Source organism: Eurosta solidaginis, unplaced genomic scaffold, assembly GCF_040869045.1.
Source record: "Eurosta solidaginis isolate ZX-2024a unplaced genomic scaffold, ASM4086904v1 ctg00001046.1, whole genome shotgun sequence".
NCBI lineage: Eukaryota > Metazoa > Arthropoda > Insecta > Diptera > Tephritidae > Eurosta > Eurosta solidaginis.
In genome coordinates, this window is record NW_027136889.1 from 915,494 (window position 1) to 940,000 (window position 24,507).

General features: G+C 37.6%; 1 pseudogene; it reads left to right on the forward strand.

Moving 5' to 3' along the window:
* Positions 1 to 910: 910 nt before the first annotated feature.
* LOC137235668 (uncharacterized) overlaps positions 911 to 24,507 on the forward strand; it is an 86,465-nt pseudogene continuing 62,868 nt past the window's right edge.

Sequence of the window (24,507 nt, forward strand, 5' to 3'; positions counted from 1 at the left end):
ACTGCTGCTGTTGATGGTGATTCTGCTGATGTTGGTGCTAATTTGAAAACATCAAAATCCAGTGTTGGTGCAAAAAAACCAAACAATGTTGATCGACCAAAGCATATTAACGTGGATAGTGACATTTCTGTTGGTACAAATACGCAAAGTTTGCCTTCGCCGTCTGTAGCTGGCAGTGCAATCGATTCTGCTGTTAATACCGCTGTCGGCGTCGCTGCTCTAAACAATAATATGCAAACATTTGCTACTGTGGCCGGCTCTCTTAGTAATGCGCATTCGCTTTTGGCCCCTGCTTCGTCACAAGTGAAACTGACGTCGAAGCCGACTACCTCTGCTGCTGCCTCAGTTATGCCTGTCTCTCCTGATCCATCTGCTCAACTGAATACGGTGGAGAATGCTAACGTAGTGAATTCGGCTACATCTTCTGTTTCAAAAGTACCCAATAGGAAATCTGTGCATAGTTCACAAATAACCTTAAGTAAGCCACTTGTGATTGGATCTAGTGAAAATCAGGAATTACTTGTTGCCCCCAGATTGGCATGGCTGCACCTATCATCATTCTCTCCAAATGTGACCAGTGCAGAAATTGTAACGTATATTTCAAAGCACGCTGAAATTGACAAGAAATTTGTCGTGTGTTATGCACTTGTCAAAAAAGATACCAGCTTAAAAGAACTAATTAAAGTTAACTTTAAACTTGCTACTATAATAAGATAGTTAATGCTAGTATCTGGCCTACAAATGTCCAAATTCGACCGTTCCGGTCTTTTCGCAAGGAGGGGACACCTCGTCAAGTGCCGTAGTTAGTGATGTGACGCATATTACTCCTCCTAAGGACCTTAAAATTTATTATCAAAATGTATCAGGCCTCAGGACCAAGTCTTACGATCTTCATACTATGAGTTCCCACATGGATTACGACATCTTTGTTCTTGTAGAGTCGTGGTTAAATGACAATTTCCTGGATAGTGAGTTTTTTGATGAGAAATTATACTGCGTTTTTCGTAAAGATCGTGACTTTTCTGAAACTGGTCTCTCAAGAGGAGGGGGCGTCTTAATTGCTGTTCAGCGAAAATATCGTTCAACATTGATGCCACTACCCGACGATACTCTCTTAGATCAGCTATGCATTACAGTACATGGATCTTCCAAACTATTAATTTGTGCTTCTTATATACCGCCAACTAGTGGGGATTTCCTTTACAAATATCATGTAGATAATATTGTAGCCTTAGCATCTGATCACGAAAACGTTTGCGTAATCGGAGATTTCAACCTTAGCAAATTAGAATGGTCTAATATAAAGGGTGGCCTTGGGCTCTACCCAAAATCTATTAATACTTTTGCTGAAACATACTTGATTGATAATTTTTCAAAATGTGACCTTAGTCAAGTCAACAGTTTTTATAATACTTTTCATAGAATTTTGGACCTTATCTTTTTAAGCGATATAAATTTGTCTATCCAGGAGTGCCTCGACCCTTTGTCTACTCCTGGTTTGCATCATGTACCGCTTGTTCTCATTTGGAATTTTATGAATTTAATACTTATTGTGAGGACTTTTTTTCAAAATTTTGCTTTAAAAATTACGATGTCGATGTTGTCGATACGGCAATTGATTCTATTGACTGGGATATGCTATTTACTGGGGTTGAAGTCTCAGGTTGTTTTGATATATTTAAGAATAATTTAAGCACTATCTGTAGTGACCACATCCCGAGAGCCAAAAAAAGGGCTTATAAAATTCCTTGGTTTACTAAGGAGTTGAAAAAACTTAAGAACTAAAGGAACAAGTTTTATAAAAAATTTAAAAAATCAAACTTGCCTTCTCATAAAGAACAGTATTTGCAGTACTTAAAAGAGTTTAAGTCATTGAGCAAGGATTTGAAGAAGAAATATGTCCGTAACTTTGAAGCAGATATAAAATTGAATCCCAAGGCTTTCTGGCGTTATTTTAAGTCTATAAAATCCTGTTCAAGTATTCCCTCCGTTGTGTTCTTCACTGATAAGCAAGCATACTCTTCATCTGATGCCGCGAATCTTTTCGCTGATTTTTTTAGTTCAAATTTTGACCCAGACTCGGCCGTGAGTAATAACTGGCATCCTCCTACTGATTCTATGTTAAATTTTGGTGGTCTCGAGCTCACTTTAGACGATGTTGAAAGGGGGATTCAACAAGTAAAATTTTCATCACAGACTGATGTTGATGGATTGTCGTCTCTCCTTTTCAAAAACAGTTCTACTATCGCCTACCCTCTATGGCTGCTTTTTAATAAATCCCTCGCGCAAGGGGAGTTCATTGATGCATGAAAAATTACGTTTATCACTCCCATTTTCAAAACTGGCAATAAAAACAACATTGTTAATTACAGACCGATCTCTAAATTATCTACTGTCTCAAAAATTTTCGAATGTATTGTAAAAGAAAAAATTATTTTCTCAATAAGTCGTCTAATCTCTGTAGGTCAGCATGGTTTCATGTCGGGAAGATCAACCACGTCTAACTTGGCAGTGTTTTCGGAATACTGCATCGACGCTTTTACTAATCGAGCCCAAGTAGCTACCGTGTATACCGACTTTTCAAAAGCCTTCGATAAAGCTAATCATAGTATTCTACTATCGAAATTACATTGTTTTGGTTTTCATTCTGCTTTTTTGAAATGGATTAAATCATATCTCTCCAACCGTAGTTGTACCATGGTAGTTGATGGTATGACCTCATATCCCTTCATAGCTTCTTCAGGCGTTCCTCAAGGAAGCATACTGGGCCCTATTCTTTTTGTGATTTTCATTAATGATATTGCCAGCTGTTTTGAATCTTCGCAATTCCTGCTATACGCAGATGATATGAAGATTTTCAACAAGATTACTTGCCCCACCGATTCAATTAAACTTCAGAAGGACCTAGATAATGTAGTTACTTGGTGCAAAAATAATAAACTTGCGTTAAATATTAAAAAATGATATCATGTCCCTTATTATAAATCCCGTTTACTCATTCCTACTTCCTACCACATTGGGGGCGCGCAACTAAGCACTGTGTCCGAGGTCACTGATCTTGGGGTGGTCTTTGATTCTAAGTTTTCTTTTCATAGTCATTTAAACTTTACAATAGCTAAGGCTTACTCGATGTTGGCTTTTGTTCAACGATTCAGTTCTGATTTCACTGACACATATACTTTAAAATCACTATATACTACTTTCGTACGTTCGAAATTGGAATATGCCGTATTTATTTGGCGGCCGTTTTATGCTTGTCATATTTATCGTCTGGAAAAAATTCAAAAAGTATTTATTAAGTACGCTCTATGTCCCCTTCATTTTGATCCTCCTTTTCCTTCCTATGCATCCAGATGTTTGCTTATCAATCTTAAGACTTTGAACTGCAGGAGAACTTTTCTCTCTTTAATATTTGTTTTTAATTTAATCCGTGGGGCTGTTGATTGCCCGTACCTGTTAGAACGCATTTTCCTTGCTATTCCACATATATGCCTAAGAAATAATGCGTATTTTTTTGTGGGATTGGCAAGCACTAATTGTGCTGCAAATGCTCCTCTTTCCAGAGCTCTTAAAGAGTTTAACTTGCTCTCAAATTCGTCAATTTTGGACTTTTCCTACTCTGAAAATACTTTTAAATTGTTACTTAACCAAATACTAAATTAGTGGTTAAGTCTTTATATATGTCATTAGTCTGTAAGAAATGTAACAATTTCAAGATGAGTAAATAAATAAATAAATAAATTTGGTATGTAGGTTCCTGGGCACTCATCTCAGATCGCTATTTAAAATGAACGATATCGGACAATAACCACGCCCACTTTTTCGATATCGAAAATTTCGAAAAATTGAAAAAGTGCGATAATTCATTACCAAATACGGATTAAGCGATGAAACTTGGTAGGTGAGTTGAATTTATGACGCAGAATAGAAAACTAGTAAAATTTTGGACAATGGGCGTGGAACGCCCACTTTTAAAAGAAGGTAATTTAGAAGTTTTGCAAGCTGTAATTTGGCAGTCGTTGAAGATATCATGATGAAATTTGGCAGGAACGTTACTCTTATTACTGTATGTCTGCTTAATAAAAATTAGCAAAATCGGAGAATGACCACGCGCACTTTTTAAAAAAACTTTTTTAAAATTCAAATTTTAAAAGAAAAGTTAATATCTTCACAGTATATAAGTAAATTATGTCAACATTCAACTCCAGTAATGACATGTTGCAACAAAATACAAAAATAAAAGAAAATTTCAAAATGGGCGTGGCTCCGCCCTTTTTCATTTAATTTGTCTAGGATACTTTTAACGCCATAATTCGAACAATAATTTACCAATCCTTGCGAAATTTGGTAGAGGCTTAGACTTTAGGACGATAATTGTTTTCTGTGAAAAAGGGCGAAATCGGTGGAAGCCACGCCCAGTTTTTATACACAGTCGACTGTCTGTCCTTCCGCTCGGCCGTTAACACGATAACTTGAGCAAAAATCGATATATCTTTACTAAACTCAGTTCACGTACTTATCTGAACTCACTTTGTATTGGTGTAAAAAATGGCCGAAATCCGACTATGATCACGCCCACTTTTTCGATATCGAAAATTACGAAAAATGAAAAAAATGCCATAAATATATACCAAATACGAAAAAAGGGATGAAATATGGTAATTGTATTGATCTATTGACGCAAAATATAACTTTAGAAAAAAACTTGGTAAAATGGGTGTGACACCTACCATATTAAGTAGAAGAAAATGAAAACGTTTTGCAGGGCGAAATCAAAAGCCCTTGGAATCTTGGAAGGAATACTGTTCGTGGTATTATATATATAAATAAATTAGCGGTACCCGACAGATGATGTTCTGGATCATCCTGGTCCACATTTTGGTAGATATCTCGAAAACGCCTTCACATATGTATACAACTAAGGGCCACTCCCTTTTAAAACCCTCATTAATACCTTCAATTTGATACCCATATCGTACAAACACATTCTAGAGTCACCCCTGGTCCACGTTTATGGCGATATCTCGAAAAGGCGTCCACATATAGAACTAAGGCCCACTTCTTTTAAAATACTCATTAACACCTTTCATTTGATACCCATATCGTACAAACAAATTCTAGAGTCACCCCTGGTCCACCTTTATGGCGATATCTCGAAAAGGCATCCACCTATAGAACTAAGGCCCACGCCCTTTTAAAATACTCATTAACACCTTTCATTTGATACCCATATCGTACAAACAAATTCTAGAGTCACCCCTGGTCCACCTTTATGGCGATATCTCGAAAAGGCGTCCACCTATAGAACTAAGGCCCAAGCCCTTTTAAAATACTCATTAACACCTTTCATTTGATACCCATATTGTACAAACGCATTCTAGAGTCACCCCTGGTCCACGTTTATGGCGATACCACGAAAAGGCGTCCACATATAGAACTAAGGCCAAAGCCCTCTTAAAATACTCATTAACACCTTTCATTTCATACCCATATAGTACAAACAAATTCTAGAGTCAGGCCTGGTCACCTTTATGGCGATATCCCTAAATGGCGTCCATCTATAGAACTATGGCCCACTTCCTCTTAAAATACTCTTTAGTACCTTCCATTTGATACAAACACATTCCAGGATTACCCTACGTTCTTTTTACAACATGGTGATTTTCCCTTACTTTGTCTCCCCAGCTCTCAACTGAGTATGTAATGTTCGGTTACACCCGAACTTAGCCTTCCTTACTTGTTGTTAGTGACATTGTAGTGCCAACATGAAGCCGACACTCATATGATTATCAGTACGATCCTTTAACTAAAGGGAAGAAGCAGCTTAAGGATGATTGTAGTTTAAGGAATTTACGGCGCGAGGTTTTTTGCAATGCTGTTATTCAATTATTTTAACCCCAAAATCAATCCCTCGAGGGCTAACCGGTTTGGGGCAGTCCTTTTTCGGAATTTATGCGGCACCCTCCGGTACTAGCACCTTTAAGTGGGAGGGACGCAACAAATTAAGTGGGGTAACAATGAGATGACAGCCCTTGATCGAAAAAAATCCCGGTCGCTTCGGTACATAGAACGGGCTGCCTTGGGAAGCGGACCAGAGCACCACCTACACAATGGCGCGAGAATACTCTCCATTAGGGAAAGATGTGATATGCTAAACAAACGGCTTCTGTTGAATACTCAGAAACCTGGGTACCCCAACAGACATCTGATTAATGAGGCTACACCGCCCAGAGGCTTAAGTGGTCATCTCCGTACGTATTATGAGGAAATACGGCACCTCATAACACAGCCGTATGAAGCAAAAAATCAGGTCTTCAGTGATATCCGCTAACAGATGTCGGACCTCTTTGCCAGGAATTGCCCGGCGAATCCGCTGTTTAAAGAAAAATACCCAGAACTAACAGAATAGGAACGCACCCTCACTAGGAAAACGCGCATCAATCTAGCTCAACTTCGACTGGGTACTGTAACAGGTCAAACTCTTACCTATCCAGAATCAAGCGTTCGTAAATGTATGTCCTGTTTGCAATGTGTCCCCACATGACACCAACCATCTCTTCAATTGTATGGTGGAACCATCGCCTCTAATAATGGTCCACACCTGTAGGAACAGCAAGTTTCCTCGAACTCCCGTTAGAGAACATTGATGACAATTTGTGATTGATCGCACCTATTGGATGGGGCGAAGCACTTCTGAAACAACACCAGCAAGTAACTTTAAGTTTTGCCTTAAAAAGGTTAGAGTTGGGCCTTTGAAAGTGCCTTGGGAAGTCTGTTTTCTTCTTCCGAAACGGCTGGAGTTTTGGAGCTCATTCACACCTGACAAACGACTAAATACCATATTCCCAGTTTTCTACCAGGTCCTTTACCGAGCACACACATTCACGTTCATTTATTCCTTTTTAAGTGGTTTCAAAAATATTCTGCTGTTTCTTATTTTAGAAGCATAGGAGACTCTCTCACTTCTACGTCTATGAGCAGAGCAGTGTAGTTTGCCATCTCAAAGATATTTAACGGCTAGTCAGTTATTGTTTTAATTCACTGTTTGCTCTAAGTTATTTTTCGAAGATCATCGCTTTTACTGTATACATTATTTACAAAGTCGGGCGCTACATGCTTACATATGTCTATCTGTTTACATAAATTAAGGTAATTTAATTTACAGCGTACAAAATCTCCACTTCCTACCCCTGTTATTTATTTACACGTTTTGCAAGTATTTGTGGTTGTGTTCACCAGAAATGCCTGCATTTGATAAAATTGTGTTTCATTTAATTTATAAAGTCATGCTAATGCATGTGCACAAAAAACTAAATTGTATCTTATATTATATATATGTGTGTAAGTATGTTTGCATGTATGTTATTGACATCACAATTCGCATTTAAATAAACATGAATTGAAAGCTTACTTGTAGTTAAAGTTCAAATCCATTTAATCCTTTTCACATTGTTTAACACATTGTTGCAATACAAAAGCGACAACAAATCAACACAGAGTCATACATAAATGTAAACAGTATTTACATACATGGGATTTTCACATAAGCACAAATAAGCACATCCGAGTACATACGGTAGCACCACTGTGGCTTGATATCACGTTTGCCATTTTGGACCAAAAATGGTCCCTTCTAACCCCATTTGGTCCGCCGGTCCCTTTTTGTTAATTTTGGTCCTTTTTATTAAGCAGTTTCTTAATTGCAATCGATTTCCATCAACCCGCATATAGTCAGTCTTCCCATTACTTAAATTGATTTCTTCCTACCATTGTTAGATACATATTGTCACGGATATTAGCATCACTAAGCTATACCATCACTAAGGCGATGCTAAGGCCATGCTAAAGGCTCCATTACTGATACTTAGCATACACTTGACTTGACTTGGCGTAAACTTGGCAACTTTGCCACGATTATATAAATGTCAATTTGTATGACAAAATGTCAAAATGAAATGGAAACAAACAAATGGCATCTCAAAATATAAACGTCACTTAGAACTTACATAGAAAATCAAAATTCAACAGACTTCTAAGTCAAGTTATGTGTTGCTAAGTTTTGAGTAATCATTAACATGCAATGTTCATTAACAGAACTGTAAGTAACAGTTCTCAAGTCAAGTCAAGTCTATGCTAAGTATCAGTAATGGAGCCTTAAGCGGTGTTTACGTCAATAATCAAATCATGTATACACGCCGAGAGATGTCACACACAGATGCATTTACTTATACGCCTATTTGTGTGCGAGAGACTGTAAACTACAAACTCACATACATCTGAGAGACGCTGAAAAGTAGAACAAGTAGAAACTACATGAGAACTATAAACACTCGAAAAAGTTGGTAAGTTCTGGAAATAGAAGAGCCTAGATGTATGCAGCGTAAACTATAAAAGCGGCACAAGCGAGTAAAAGGTAATTCAGTTTGATTTGAGATTTCGATTAAGCGCTATCTAGCGAGCTATAGCAGAATTATTTTGAATAGTAGACTTTCATTTGAGCTATCAATCAGTTTGGTTATTAAGCTTGCTATTCGTTACAAAGTATAAGTGTTATTGTGAAGTACTGTAACAAAGGCTATTTTTCAATTATTCAATATTGGAGTTATTTATTCAACAGTTTAGCGATACGAACTTAGCAGAGGGTTGCAAATAAAAGAATTTGCAAGTAAATTCGTTACAATTGGTGTCAGAAGAGGAATTGTTGAATAAATTCCAGAGGACAGCAAGGACATGGCAAAGTTCAGTGAATTGAAGATCCAGCAACTAAAGAAGGAGTTGGAGAGCCGTGGATTGAATACAAGCGGAGTTAAACTTGAACTTCAGGCACGGCTACGAGAGGCAATGGAAGGAGAAGGAATTGATGTGGAAGAGTATGACTTTCATCTTGATGGCGAGGAAATAACAAAAATGGAAGAAACACCGCAGACAATGGCGAACACAGACTTGAACATGATTTTGGCTGCAATATCTGCTCAAACATCGACAGTGGCTTCTCAACTGGAATCGCAAAGGACAGATATAACATCTCAACTGGCATCTCAACTGGAAGAACAAAAGATAAATATGGCATCTCAACTAGAATCCCAGGAGAACCGTATAACATCCAAATGGAAGAACAGAAGACACGTATTGCAGAAATGTCGTCAGAAATAACATCGAAAATTGAAGCACAAGAAACGCGTATTTCACAAATTTCAGCACATATATCATCTCAGATCTCCACACAACTAGAAGAGCAGGAAGTCCGTATATCATCTAAACTGGAAGCGCATATGGAAGAAAAACTAACCCAGTTTCATGAAGGCTTCAGTGGTCGACAGGATAAAATCGAGGCCGAGGTGGATGCTTTGACAGGACGTATCGAGCAGTTACAACTAAATCGTCCAGCAGTTTCAGCGAGTAATCCAAAGGTAAAAACACCATCCTTTGACGGTTCTGTTCCTTTCCAGGTCTTTAAGCTAAAGTTTGAGAAGACCGCAGCAGTGAACAACTGGAATGCGGAAGATAAAGTTGCTGCACTGTTCGTGGCATTGAAGGGGCCAGCAGCGGAAATCCTACAGACGATTCCCGAGGGCGAACGGAACTGTTATGAAGCATTGATGGGCGCTCTAGAGAGACGATACGGAACTGAGCATAGGAGACAGATATACCAAATGGAGTTGCTGAACCGCTTCCAGACGCCTGGTGAAACATTGCAAGAGTTTGCGTCGGATATTGAAAGGCTAGCACATTTAGCGAATGCGGATGCACCCGTGGAATACACTGAAAGGGTAAAAATTCAGAGCTTCATAAATGGCACACGAGATGTGGAAACGAAGCGGGCTACATACGCAAACCCAAAGCCAATATTCGCAGAAACGATGTCACAAGCTCTGATTCAGGAAACAGCGTCGCTTCTGTGTACGCCAGTTTTCAAAGCACGCCGTGTGGTAGTAGAAAGGCCAGAGTGGGTAGACGCAATATTGGAGGCGCTGAAAGGATCGCAAAAGCGGAGTGAAAAAGTTATCAAGTGCTTTAAATGCGGGAAGTCCGGTCGGATTGCACGTCATTGCGATCTTGGTCCTAATAGTTCCAACAATGTGGGTGGCCGTAAACGCAAAGCCGGAGGAGATGAGCAAGAGCGAGTAAGAGGTAGAGATCGAGAGCTAGATCCAGCTATTGAATGCCCTGTGATATCTGTGTTGCAAATTGGTAGAAAATCGAGCAGTCTTACCGTAAGAGGGAATGTGAATGGCAAAGAACATGCACTGACTATAGATACGGGCGCATCTCATTCCTTGATCCGATCTGACTTGGTCAACAGGAGAGTAAAACCGTTACCTGTAGCAAGATTGCGTACGGTCACAGGCGAGTATAACCAAGTCCAGGGAGAAGTGATATGTGAAGTCCTAATTGGGAAGGTCATGGTTTTACACAAATTCGTTGTGGCGGAGATCGTTGATGAAGTCATATTGGGAGTGGACTTCTTGGTTGACCAGGATCGATATGCGGAGAAAAATTATGCGCTATAAGAACCAGGATGTGCCACTTAACTTCAGTTTGGAAAAAGGGTTCAGCAGTAAGCGAGTGCGGGTGGAGGAGATTCGACAGAGACCACGAAAGTCAAGGAAAGTAGATCGAGCAAAGGTTGATGGATCGAATGGGCCAAATAAAGCGAAATCAAAAGTACCTGCGAGAAAAACACTGGCATTGACAAACCCTAATGGACGCACTAAAACGACTGAAAGAATTTTCCAGAAAGAATGCAAGGGTGCTTTCAAGCCAGCGCGTACTACTGTTGTGAAACGTCAAGACGATACTGGTGATGCAAAGTCAATCCGTCAAGATCAAGCTCTGCGAAGTAGTTCTTCATTGGCCAAGCAACAGAGTGCGGGGGAACGATCCAGGATAATGAGTAGTAAGATGAAATACAGGTTAGACAGCAAGAATAATTCGGAGGGTTTCCTGGAGGGAGATTTGGTACTGTTGTACAACCCTCGCCGGCGGAAAGGCGTTCCTTCCAAATTTTGGTGCAGTTGGGAAGGCCCATACAAAGTTGTAAAAAGGATCAGTGATGCCATCTACCGCATACAAATAATTGGGTAACCACGAAATAGAAGGGTGGTTCATTTGGAGAGATTAGCAGCGTTTAGATCGAGAGATTTGTCTGATCGGGACGATCAGACTTAGGTGGAGGGCAGTGTCACGGATATTAGCATCTCTAAGCTATACCATCACTAAGGCGATGCTAAGGCCATGCTAAGCGGTGTTTACGTCAATAATCAAATCATGTATACACATATATAAGGCAGCCGAGAGATGTCACACACAGATGCATTTACTTGTACGCCTATGTGTGTGCGAGAGACTGTAAACTACAAACTCACATACATCTGAGAGACGCTGAAAAGTAGAACAAGTAGAAACTATATGAGAACTGTAAACACTCGAAATAGTTGGTAAGTTCTGGAAATAGAAGAGCCTAGATGTATGCAGCGTAAACTATAAAAGCGGCACAAGCGAGTAAAAAGTAATTCAGTTTGATTTGAGATTTCAATTAAGCGCTAGCGAGCTATAGCAGAATTATTTTGAATATTAGACTTTCATTTGAGCTATCAATCAGTTTGGTTATTAAGCTTGCTATTCGTTGCAAAGTATAAGTGTTATTGTGAAGTACTGTTATAAAGGCCATTTTTCAATTATTCAATATTGGAGTTATTTATTCAACAGTTTAGCGATACGAACTTAGCAGAGGGTTGCAAATAAAAGGATTTGCAAGTAAATTCGTTACAATATGTATGTGTTGCACAGATTCAAAAATTGTTCAATCTTTATATTGCAGCAGAAAAGAGGCAACTTCAGCAGCGAATAATTTAGCCAAACAAACATATAAAAGAGTGATGCCGATTTTACCAAAAACCAATTTTCGTTAATAGTAGATAAAACAACGGATTTATCAGAACGAAAGGTCTTGTTATGATGATTAGATATTTCAATCGATTAACAAGCAGTTTCCGTCAGAGGGTTTTGTCGCTAGTAGAGCTAAATAAAAGTGATACAACATTAAATTTAAAATTAATTTCAAATGCGCGTGTATCCCCTGATAATGGAACCAATACAATGGCCGGCGAAAAAATTAATTAAGTAATTAATAAAAATTTTACATTAAGTGCAATTCCAACTCACAGAGTTTATGTTCACACTGTGCCCTTAAGCAAACCGAAGATACTGAAATATTGTGTATTTTTTTATTAGGATCTGTTTGTAAAAAATTTTGAAGGTCCTACATATCGTTGGTGATCGATACATAAATTTTTCCCACATATCCTAAAGCAAATCAATGAGTTCAAAGAATTTCACGACTATGGTAATGTTGAGCTATACTAATACTTAGCATTAGTTTGTCTACTGTTTTTACACCATCTAAATAAGAATCATTTCAAGCCCATTTTATGTGATATATGCATAGTGACTATATGAAAAATATTGAATCAAAAATCCGTTGCTACAATGTGGAAAGTTTTAAGAACATTGAACTATAACCTCAGGTCTGAGAGGGAGCACCCATACTGCAAACAATTTAGAAAAAAGAAAGCTCTTAGAAAAAGAAAGAGAAAATATTTCTGTTTTATTCCATTTATAGCCCAAAATTGTTTCAGTTGCACCTTGTTAGAAAAAAACTAAACTGGTCTGCAAATTGGAGATTACTTCAATCAACGAAGCAAAAAAAGGTCCTCAACGGTTGGTCGATGAAAGTCTTAAAAATGTTATCCATTGAATAATGTAAAATGGGTCTTATATTTATTGTATGTCGTGATAGTCCTTTATTTTGTAAATGAAAGTTACGCCTAGTTCCATTATTTTTATAAGGAGAAAAAAAATTGGTCTATTTTGAGATTTGGTCCTTATTTTCGATGAATTTTGGTCCCAAATGAAAACATGGTGTTTTGCTTGATATACATATGTAGCAACGTTGTCAATACTTGTGCGACTCCTGTGGGAGCAAAACAATACACAGTGCTTCGAAATATATTAAAAGTAGCTTAAAGTTTAAAGAATAACGCTCTTGCAGCACGTCTATTCGATATGTCTTGGGATGTAAGGCAAGACAACCGAAGTAACATCAAGCCCCACTTTAAGACTTGGAATCTTAAGCGAAGGCCAAACAAACATAAACAGGACTTGTTTGTATCGCTGTCTATCCTTGACAGAAGAAAGCATAACCGTTTGAACACTTATCCCACTTAGCCTTCCTTAGAAGCCGGTGTACCCCACTGAAATCGAAGATTTACTTTTGCAACGAAATCGAACTATTCTGGCAAGTACTAACCTTAGGTGCAATGGAACTGGAGACATTTGTTGTCAATATATAAAATCCATTAAAAAGAAAGTTTGTTTAAACAAAATCGATAAACCTTCACAGATCATCGGAACCCAATGCAAGGGCCGATAACCTCCAATGAGATTTTAGGCCTAGCATCTCCTCCAATTTGCTGTTTTTAATTTTTTCTAAAAATTGGCGGGGTGGGACCAAGAAGTTTTACACAGACTCCAAACAGAAAGGCAGATAAGTTATCACTTAGAAATTTTTCATGACAGAAATTTACTTGGACGGTTTGCCAAATCACTGCTGAGGGGCGACGCTGCTTAGAAAAAATGTTTTCTCATTTTTGAACCCAAGATCATCGATGTGGTAGGCGGTGACCTTAGCCACAGCGGTACCAAGGAATCTATTGGCGTTATCTTTTCTCGCAAAAATATTAACCTCATGTGGCAATCTTAAATTCAAACCTTTGAACAAGGTCAGCTAACGCGATTTAAAATTACTCTCTTTGAAGGCAAAGTAGAAAAGTTTTGCTTTTACTTTAACTTTACTTTTACATTTACACTTACTTTTACTTTCATTTCTACTTCAACTTCTACTTTATTTTTACTTTTATATTTTTACAGGTGATTATATATCTTTTCTTATTTAGTGAAAAATATTTTGCAAAGGAATACCAAAAGTCACAACACAGCTGAGAACATCCAACAGGGCAACATTATTTTCCGAAAAGAAAACGCCATAAGTGTAGTAAACGGATCAAATGGTAAGGCTTCGTAGAAAACTTTACTTTTATTTTTTTTTTTCCTTTTACTTTTACTTTAACTTTTTCATTTATTTTTACTTTTACTATTACATCTACATTTACTTTAACTTTTAATTTTACATTTACTTTTACTTCCCCTTTTACTTTTATTTTTAGTCTTACTTTACTTCTACTGTTACTTCTACTTTTATTTTTGCGTATACTTGTTCACTCACTTTTACTTTTACTTCCACTTTCACTTTAACTTTATCATTTACATTTTACTTCTACATTTACTTTAACTTTTACTTTTACTTCCATTTTTATACTCAGTTGAGCAGAGCTCACATAGTATATTAACTTTGATTGCATAAAGGAATCGAGATAGATATAGACTTCCATATATCAAAATCATCAGGATCGAAAAAAAAATTTGATTGAGCCATGTCCGTCCGTCCGTTAACACGATAACTTGAGTGAATTTTGAGGTATCTTAATGAAATCTGGTATGTAGGTTCCTGAGCACTCATTTCAGATCGCTATTTAAAATGAACGATATCGGACAATAACCACGCCCACTTTTTCGATATCGAAAATTTCGAAAAACCGAAAAAGTGTAATAATTCATTACCAAAGACATATAAAGCGATGAAATTTGGTAGGTGAGTTGAACTTATGACGCAGAATTGAAAATTAGTAAAATTTTGGACAATGGGCGTGGCACCGCCCACTTTTAAAAGAAGGTAATTTAAAACTTTTGCAAGCTGTAATTTGGCAGTCGTTGAAGATATCATGATGAAATTTGGCAGGAACGTTACTCCTATTACTATATATACGCTTAATAAAAATTAGCAAAATCGGAGAAGGACCACGCCCACTTTAAAAAAAAAATTTGTTTAAGTAAAATTTTTACAAAAAATTTAATATCTTTACAGTATATAATTAAATTATGTCAACATTCAACTCCAGTAATGATATGGTGCAACAAAATACAAGAATAAAAGAAAATTTCAAAATGGGCGTGGCTCCACCATTTTTCATTTAATTTGTCTACGATACTTTTAATGCCATAAGTCGAACAAAAATTTACCAATCCTTTTGAAATTTGGTAGGGGCATAGATTTTATGACGTTAACTGTTTTCTGTGAAAATGGGCGAAATCGGTTGAAGCCACGCCCAGTTTTTATACACGGTCGTCCGTCTGTCCTTCCGCATGGCCGTTACCATGATAACTACAGCAAAAATCGACATATCTTTACTGAACTTAGTTCACGTACTTATCTGAACGCACTTTATCTTGGTATAAAAAATGAACGAAATCCGACTATGACCACGGCCACTTTTTCGATATTGAAAATTACGAAAAATGAAAAAAAAATGCCAGATTCTATACCAAATAAGAAAAAAGGGATGAAACATGGTAATTGGATTTGTTTATTGACGCGAAATATAACTTTGGAAAAACTTTGTAAAATGGTTGTGACACCTACCATATTAAGTAGAAGAAAATGAAAAAGTTCTGCAGGGCGAAATAAAAACCCTTGAAATCTTTGCAGGTATTACATATATAAATAAATTAGCGGTATCCAACAGATGATGTTCTAGGTCACCCTGATCCACATTTTGGTCGATATCTGGAAAACGCCTTCACATATACAACTACCACCACTCCCTTTTAAAACTCTCATTAATACTTTTAATTTGATACCAATATCGTACAAACACATTCTAGAGTCACCCCTGGTCCACCTTTATGGCGATATTTCGAAACGGCGTCCACCTATAGAACTAAGGCCCACTCCCTTTTAAAATACTTTTTAACACCTTTCGTTTGATACCCATATGGTACAAACGCATTCTAAGGTCACCCCTGGTCCACCTTTATGGCGATATCTCGAAAAAGCTACCACCTATACAACTACCACCACTCCCTTTTAAAACCCTCATTAATACCTTTAGTTTGATACTCATATCGTACAAACAAATTCTAGGGTCACTCCTGGTCCACCTTTATGGCGATATCTCGAAACGACGTTCACCTATGGAACTAAGGATCACTCCCTTTTAAAATACTCATTAGCACCTTTTTTTTCTGATACCCATATTGTACAAACAAATTCTAGGATCACCCCTGGTCCACCTTTATGGAGATATCTCGAAACGGCGTCCACCTATGGAACTAAGGAGGGATTCAAGGGGTTGTGTAGCGCAATATATAGCTTCTCCAACCCAATTGTCAACCTCACCTTCGAGCGGCGAATCCCGTTTCACTAACAGACGAGGCTCTGGCGACCCCAAGCTCCTCAGGGAACTTGGGGTGGGGAGGGAGGGATGGCCTGAAGGTTTAATGTGGCCATATAAATCGTTCCCGAGATGGTCGGGCCAGCACCTTAATGGTGCTGTTACCGGAGCGTATCGGATCTGTATCCGACAAAGGACCGTCACATCGATAACACTCCCCAAAGCCTTCGGGGAGTAACCTAATCGCTACAACAACAACAACATGGAACTAAGGATTACTCCCTTTTAAAATACTCATAACACTTTTCATTTGATACCCATATCGTACAAACGCATTCTAGAGTCAACCCTGATCCACCTTTATGGCTATATCCCTAAATGGCGTCCACCTATAGAACTATGACCCACTCCCTCATAAAATACTCTTTAATGCCTTTCATTTGATACACATGTCATACAAACACATTCCAGGGTTTCCCTCGGTTCATTTTCCTACATGGTTATTTTCCCTTATGTTGTCACCATAGCTCTCTACTGAGTATGTAATGTTCGGTTACACCCGAACTTAACCTTCCTTACTTGTTACTTTTACTTTTGTTTTTACTCTTACTTACTTCTACTTTCACTTTAACTTTTTCATTTACCCTTACTTTTACTTCTACACTTACTTTAACTTTTACTTTTACTTTTCCTTTTGCTTTTGCTTTTACTTTTACTTTCACTTTTACATTAATTTTACTTTTACCGTTACTTCTACTTTTGATTTTACTTTTGCGTTTACTTTTACTTATACTTTTACTTTCACATTTATGTTTACTTTTACTCTTACTTTTCCATTTGCTTTAGTTTAGCTTTCACTTCTACTATTAATTTTACTCTTACCCTAATTTTACTTTTACTTTTACTATTTCTTTTACTTTTTGTTTTATACCTTTTCTTTTACTTTGACTTTTCCTTTTAAATTTACTTTTACTATTGCTTCCACTGTAACTTTTTATTTTACTTTTAATTTTAATTTTACTGTTACTTTTACTTTTATTTTTACTTTAATTAATATTTTACTTTTACTTTTAAATTTACTTTGACTTTTAATTTACTTTTATTTATTTCACTTTTACTTTGACTTTTGCTTTCACTTTTAATTTTACTATTCATTCTACTGTAACTTTTTCCTCGTCTTTAATTTAAATTTTACTTTTACGCCACTTTCTCGTTTCAATCCTTCGAAGATTTTTCAGACTAAAACCTTATTAGTCGATTGTTTGCAAGAAACGTTCGGTACTTTCCCAGCAAGTAACCTCTACCAACAACATATTGAAACGTGTGCATTAGAATGGGTCGATTTATTAACCGATATCTTTTTCGATAGAATTTGGAAAAAAAAATTTCATTTGATTGTAAAATTTTCATGTATACCCTGTCCGACCTAAAAATGTTCGCTAAAAACGTTGTCGTTTTTTTTTCAAAAAACTGTTATCGACAACGTTTTTAGCGGAAATTTTGGGTTGGACAGGGTACACATATGAACATTTTTTTAGTAGGTCATGAAAAAACCTTAAAAATCAAAGTCGAAAAAAATCAAAAAAATGAGATTTCGCAGGCTCGAAAATTATTTTTTTGGGTAGATATGCGTAGTGGACCTTTTTTTCCAGAGCCCAAATCCTATCCAAAAATCGATGGCGCGCTATCGGTTAACTTTCGCCCACACAAATCGACCCACCCCAATGTACATACATATACATATGTATATTCGCTAAAGCCTTTGTAGCCATCAATATCAATTGCGGTTGTGTTATTCAAAGTTTCGGTCAAACAAAGCAAGGCAACAATTTTAGACTATAATCTGCATTCGTTACAGACTTGGTCTTTTGGTTGACCAATATCGAAAATTAAACAAACATGACAAACAAACTTACTGGGTGGATGGTAACTGGCCATCTGGATAGACGAGAAGCTGGCAGTTGAAATTTTGTGTATGAATCACAAACACACAAACCAGTAAGTAAGTGCCTGTTCAAGGTCAAGTGTGAGTTAACTTTTGGCTTTTCATTAGATATTTGTTCGATTGATACGCTATTTAACTTTTAAAACAATTCCATCACATTCCAGAAAATTGTTCTAATTGCTTGTGACTTGGCCTACAATTAGCTTATTCGTTCGCTCTTGTTTCAATGTGAAAGTAAATTTCTGTAAATACAATTCACTGCAACTTGCTAGCAATTCAATTATTATTTTGTATTATGCGCTTTGTTTGTTTGTCATGGCCAAATTCATGGAATATATTTCAATGAACTCTATTGCAATTATGCGGTAATTCAATTGCACCAATAATGTGGTTAGTTCATTGGATTAACAAATGTGTAATATGGTACAAGTACAGTTTTGGTCAAGAGTATTAGGCAACCAATTATAATATACGTTACTTGAAATATGTGGCGCAGAACTTTCAGTGCCTTATACAAATACTTATGATATTAGGGTTCAAACTAGGCTTACTGCCTGGTACGAGGGCTGGAATTAGTAACTTAAATTCCGTGCTGATACGAAATGCAGTTAGCGCGTACCTAGGCTAGATTCCAGTTGCTCAATGAGTGTACAGATAACTCGTAGCGAATATGGGAGACCGTCATGCAAAGCGACAGTCTCGTATTTCAGGTTTGATTACTTACTCCTAACTCTTGCTAATCGGATACATAGTTGGTAAGTTGGTAGCAAACAGCGCTGAAGTTGTAGGTCTGTATGTTTGAATTAAATAATCGAAGGCTGAGCTCGTTAGAGACTAAGGCCATTCTCTGCAGGGTAGACTTAATGTAAGAAGCAAAATAAAATTAGTGACATCAATGGGCTTCATGCCCAAAAAGCGCGTAATCCTTCAGTTCTGATTTTTTAGGAAGGAAGGGCCCGCTTCTAATTGAAAAAACGTATTTCTAAACTAACCGTTTAGACGGTTAAGCGCCAATTAAGTAAGTAAGTATTTCTAAACTTTTGATGTTGCTTTTCCCAGTAATTGATCTCAGTCTCATCGGTGTGATAGGCGGAGTACGCTAGCATCACACCACGGTGGTGTGTTCACAATAACAGTTATGTGAGACAAGTTAACGTAAGAGACTATGCAGGACATACAAGAGATGCATCAAACATTTTTAAAACTTCAAAAATGAATTAGGTATATAAGAATACATCTTAGTTTATGTAAAAGTTCATAATGAACAGAGATTTCATATATAAGTAAATGCTGTACAACAACAACAACAATGTAAGCAGACAAAATAACAATAGCTGCACATGCATATAACCACAGAGAATATGAGACGCAGAAGAAAAAGTAAATAAACCACTATTCGGGAATGCTGTTCGCGAAAAGTCTACACCCTGGGAGAAAATAATGGCAACCCAACTGGAAAATATATAAGCAGCGCAATCTAAGCAATGATCAATCAGTTTAATATCAAATCGTTGTAAGTGAAGTACGCTATTAGATTAAATTGTGAAGGTATTATTGTTGGGAATAGAGAACATTTTGATGTATAGATTATATGAGCCTCTTTATTTGACAGTTCAGTAAGACGAGCCTTTATTAGAGATTAACCGAGAATTCTTAAAATTAGTGTTTATATGCACCCTGTAACAACAGCGTACTTTATGGGTAAATTATGTATAATGCAACGTGACGCATCGAATCATTTTTTCTCATGTGAACCAAAATAGGTATGATTTTAGATTCACTTTAAGTAGTTTTACGGCGTCATACATAATCTGGCAATAATGTTTTCTTATGATTTTAATTAGTATACGGTCAGGACGCAATTAATCAGAAAAGGTAATTAAGCTTTTCTGGCCACGTTCAGCCTTTGTAGACGTTCGCCCCGAACCGACGCCCGTTATTCGAGCCAAAGAGATCTGGAGCGTTGTGTAGCGCAACCAGTTCAAAGGATTTCCAGCGAAATTTTTACCTTCGCCAACTGTTAATCTCAATTGTCAACCTCCCCTTTCCGTGACGAATCTTGCTTATTTAGCAGACGAGGCACGGGCGTTCGTTTTGGCAGTATATAACTGCCCATAGTTAGGATCCTAGTGTGTGCTAGAACTGGGCATTCACACAGGTTGTGCACAGCTGTTTCATTGTTGCCCTCTTCGTCGCAGCTCATGCAAATGATGTTAAAAGGGATCCCAATTCTCTCAGCATGCGGGCAAAGCGACCAGTGGCCCGTGACTATGACAACGATCATAAAAATGCCTTTCCTTGACCTATTCTGTTCTCTTCCTGTCATAATTAGACCATGTTTGCCTTGTTATCTTGCAGATGTCCCAAGAGTACCAGTTGGAGACTGCTAACTCCTCGAATCTGCTGTTTGATTTTTTTCTTAACACCACACTCCATTTTGGAACCGTCGATGTAGTCTGAAATTGCGTCCATGCTTAGCACCTTGTCGCCCCTCCACCCATCTCTTGAGGGAAGGTTAACCTTATGACGTCTGTCAAAATCTAGTGAGGAGCAGATAATCAGATGACAGGGCAGTTAGACTCACGAAGTCTTGCTGCCGAGCAAGTTACATATTCACGTATGTGAAGGTCCAGAGGTAGCAGATTTAGGAGTACATTAAGTGCCACAGTTGGAGACGACCTTCATGCACCTGTTACCCCTCCGAGGGCTGCTCTATTCATAGATTTAATATTGTACTATTTGTTCGTAGCCGCTTACCGTGCTAAGGCTCCATATGTTAGTATGGGTCTGACGAGGGCCGTATATACCTACACCACGAGTTTGGACTTTAGACCCCAGTTTCTGCTGACGATCATCTTACACGAATAGAAGGCTGTGAAAACCTTTTTGACCATACGTTTCTTATTTTCGTGCTAAGCCGAAGCATTCGACTTAAAGCTAGTGTGATATTATGTCATGATTTTTTTTGGTTCAGGTTTCTAATATTTAATGATATGTATATATATGTATATGCATTCGTGTTCATATATAAATACATACATATGTGCATATGCATATATTTGCCTATGAATACATTGGCTTATCGGGTTATGTTTGCCTGCCTCATAATGAAAGTGGAATTGTATTCAATACAATGCAACCTCAAGTGCCTCGACCGTAAATGCAATTGATTAGAGTGTATTGCCATCGGTCAATGGCAAGGCAGGTACTCAATTGACCAATGGCATATGGATACAAATATAATTAAAAATATGTATTATAAAGTTATTGCAAAATCTCACAGATGGTTTAAGACAAGCATTTGCACATTCATGAAAAATTATTCCAGCCTTTCCATTTTCTCCTGTGCCAAAATAGCAAACGTTGTACTTAAATCATGACATTCGTTCGATAATATGTCTTCAGAGAGTCTTCGGGCCTGAGTTACAAAATAATATCAAAAAAGATTTGGAACAGGATGTCGACACCGGCCGTAATAGATAGCGTAATAGCCGCACTCTCCCCTCTTTATGATATAAGTAAGATAGTGAAGTTCCGAGCAGCACGTTTTAAGAACCTCGGCCATTTGTCACATGGTCAGTTGGCATCATTGCAGGAGTCATTAAATAAAATGCAAACGTTCTTGCAACATGGAAAAACAAGCAGCCAGTGTTAATTGGGAAAGGGCAGAGGAGGCTCTAATTTGGTAACTGCACACTGACCGTTAGGCATGCTCAACACAGTCGAAAAACCTTTTGATAGGCAACTAGAATCCAGCAAGTTGTTCTCTTTGCAATCTTAAATATGGGACGTCTTTCAACATCGCGATGTGGGCAAGCGTGCTTGCTGCATTAGAGTAACTGTTCTAAGTATCATTCTATCTACAGTGCGCCATTAGAAGCCTTCTCAGAGATCCCATCTTCATATACTATGAGTACACAGTATATGGAAGTCACATCCGGAGTAGCACAGGGATTAGTGCTACATCTTCACCTATGGAACAAAAGATACGATGATATTTTCATACTTGAAATACACGTTGGTTCATATCTCGGATTTGCCAATTACTTTTCCACATTCATTGCAGCCAGAAAAACCAAAGAATTATACAGAAAGTTCAATCAGGATGTATTACGCGAAAAACTGGAGTCAAAGAATTTAGGCTGCTATTCAGGCGTAAGTACCTACTGTAATCCAAGAAAGAATCGGCATAGTGGCGCCTTGGCAGCCACCTCATTGTTGATGGATATAAATTCGAGACAAACAATATCAGCTTAGAAAAACAATGTCAGCTTAGAAATCAAAAGGAGCCGACAAGTGCTACTTTGGACGAAGTAGGCAATTGAAAAGTAAGGTCCTCTCTTGGCGTAAAAAAATGACGCTCTAGAAGTCGCTCTTCATGACAGAAATACACTCAGAGTGCTTGCCAATCACTGCCGAGGGGCAACCTCGCTTGGAAAAACTTGTTTCTAATTGAATGTTTCTAAAAGCTGGTGTTGTTTGGCCCGGGCGGAGCACGCTACCAACACATCACGGCGGCGGACGTGATAAAGCAGCGAATTAAAAAATCAAAAGGGTTCGCTGGCAGGTCATGCTATGTGAATGGACGAAGAAAGTATTTCAGTGAACACCGCAGTTTAGAAGCAAAGGAAGGGGAGACCTCCACTGACTAGAGGAAGACTTCACCTTCCTTGGTGCTCACAATCGGCATTAGTTACTAAACGGCCAAAATCGCTTAGGCGGTAAAGCGCCAATTGATGATTACGATTATCGAAATAAGACACTAGAGATGGCGCAACGCCGAAACCGGTTTGTCTCAAAACGAAAGAATTTATAAAGGATGACGGGATAAATAGTTCTAGAGCACGCTCTATCGCACGCTCTATCGCAAAGATTAACAGTAAATGATACGTAAGATTGTCTACCAACTAGTATGCGTGACTCAGACTTAATACTCGACTGCGAAGTCATCTAAGCAGGTATTGTTGATGAACAGGCTGATTGTCAATATCGGAGGCCCAAAAGAAAGCAGTAGAATGCTGCTAATGGATATATCTCTATCTAGGTACTGTCCGGCTTCAAACTGTGGAAAAACATTCTCAGATGAAGAAATTGTAGTGGTAGCCTCCGTTTATTGTACGGAATTATGAGAAACCATTGAATTTTTTCCCGGAATACTCCCCTCGTTTTACAAAAAATATGAAGGGCGGATTGCAAGCTTCAGGTATGAAAAATGAGGCCAGAGCCAAAAGCTGTTGCAGTACAGGAATGCTTTTTAGATTTGGTTACTACAAAAAAATTACGTGTACCATGGAACGTTTTTATTAGTTATTTTCAAATAAAAATGTAAGATAGAAAAAACTGCTCTATTTGATATTTGAATATAGGAAAGTAATTCCTGCGAGCTAAGGGATATAAATCTGAAACTACTTTTATTACAAAAGTCAAAAGATTACTTTTAAAACTGACTTTTATTATAAAAGTTAAGACTAAGTCAATAATGAAAGTTTAAAGTTTATTTTTTTATAAAAGTCAAAAGTAACAGTTAAAATTTAACTTATGTAATAAAAATCAAAAATAATAATTAAAAGTTAACTTTAATTTTAAAAAGCATAACGGTTACGATCCCTGACCTGTACAGGATGATAAAAGGTTGAAGATCGGAACTTCTTTTATGACAATACGGATGAGTACGGTGTTGAACACGTCCTCTTCATATGCTTACGACAAAACGAACAAAAGGGGTCTATATATGAAAGGCAACAAATCAGCAACTTCAAAAGAGCCACGTTCATAACAAAAGAGCGAAACATCGGAAAGGCAACCTGAAGATATGACATCAAAATTTTACTAAACGAGTGTAAAGCCACAGTGGGAACGGAAGCTGTACATCTATGATTATACAGCTCATCTATATCTATCAGGTTACAACATATTAAAATCCACCAAGCTGCTACGCTTTCTCCTGATTAAAGAGAATGAAAGCATATTGACCACGTTATGATTATACATATTCTACGAAGTCCAAATATCTACGCAGAACATTATCTTCTATCAGCCAAGATAAATGCCGTATCCATGTCAATTTCGAGTATCACGTAGCCTAAAGTCGGAGCTCGAATCGAACCTTGAATCTAAAGTTGGATATATTTTGAAGATTTCTGTCACCATACTGAAAAGTTAAAACACGATAAGACATCTTTGATATCAAGCGAGGTACTGCGGTAAACTTCTTAACTGTTAACGTTCACAACATCCATTATTGAAAAAATCACTCTCACAGTCCACTTTGTT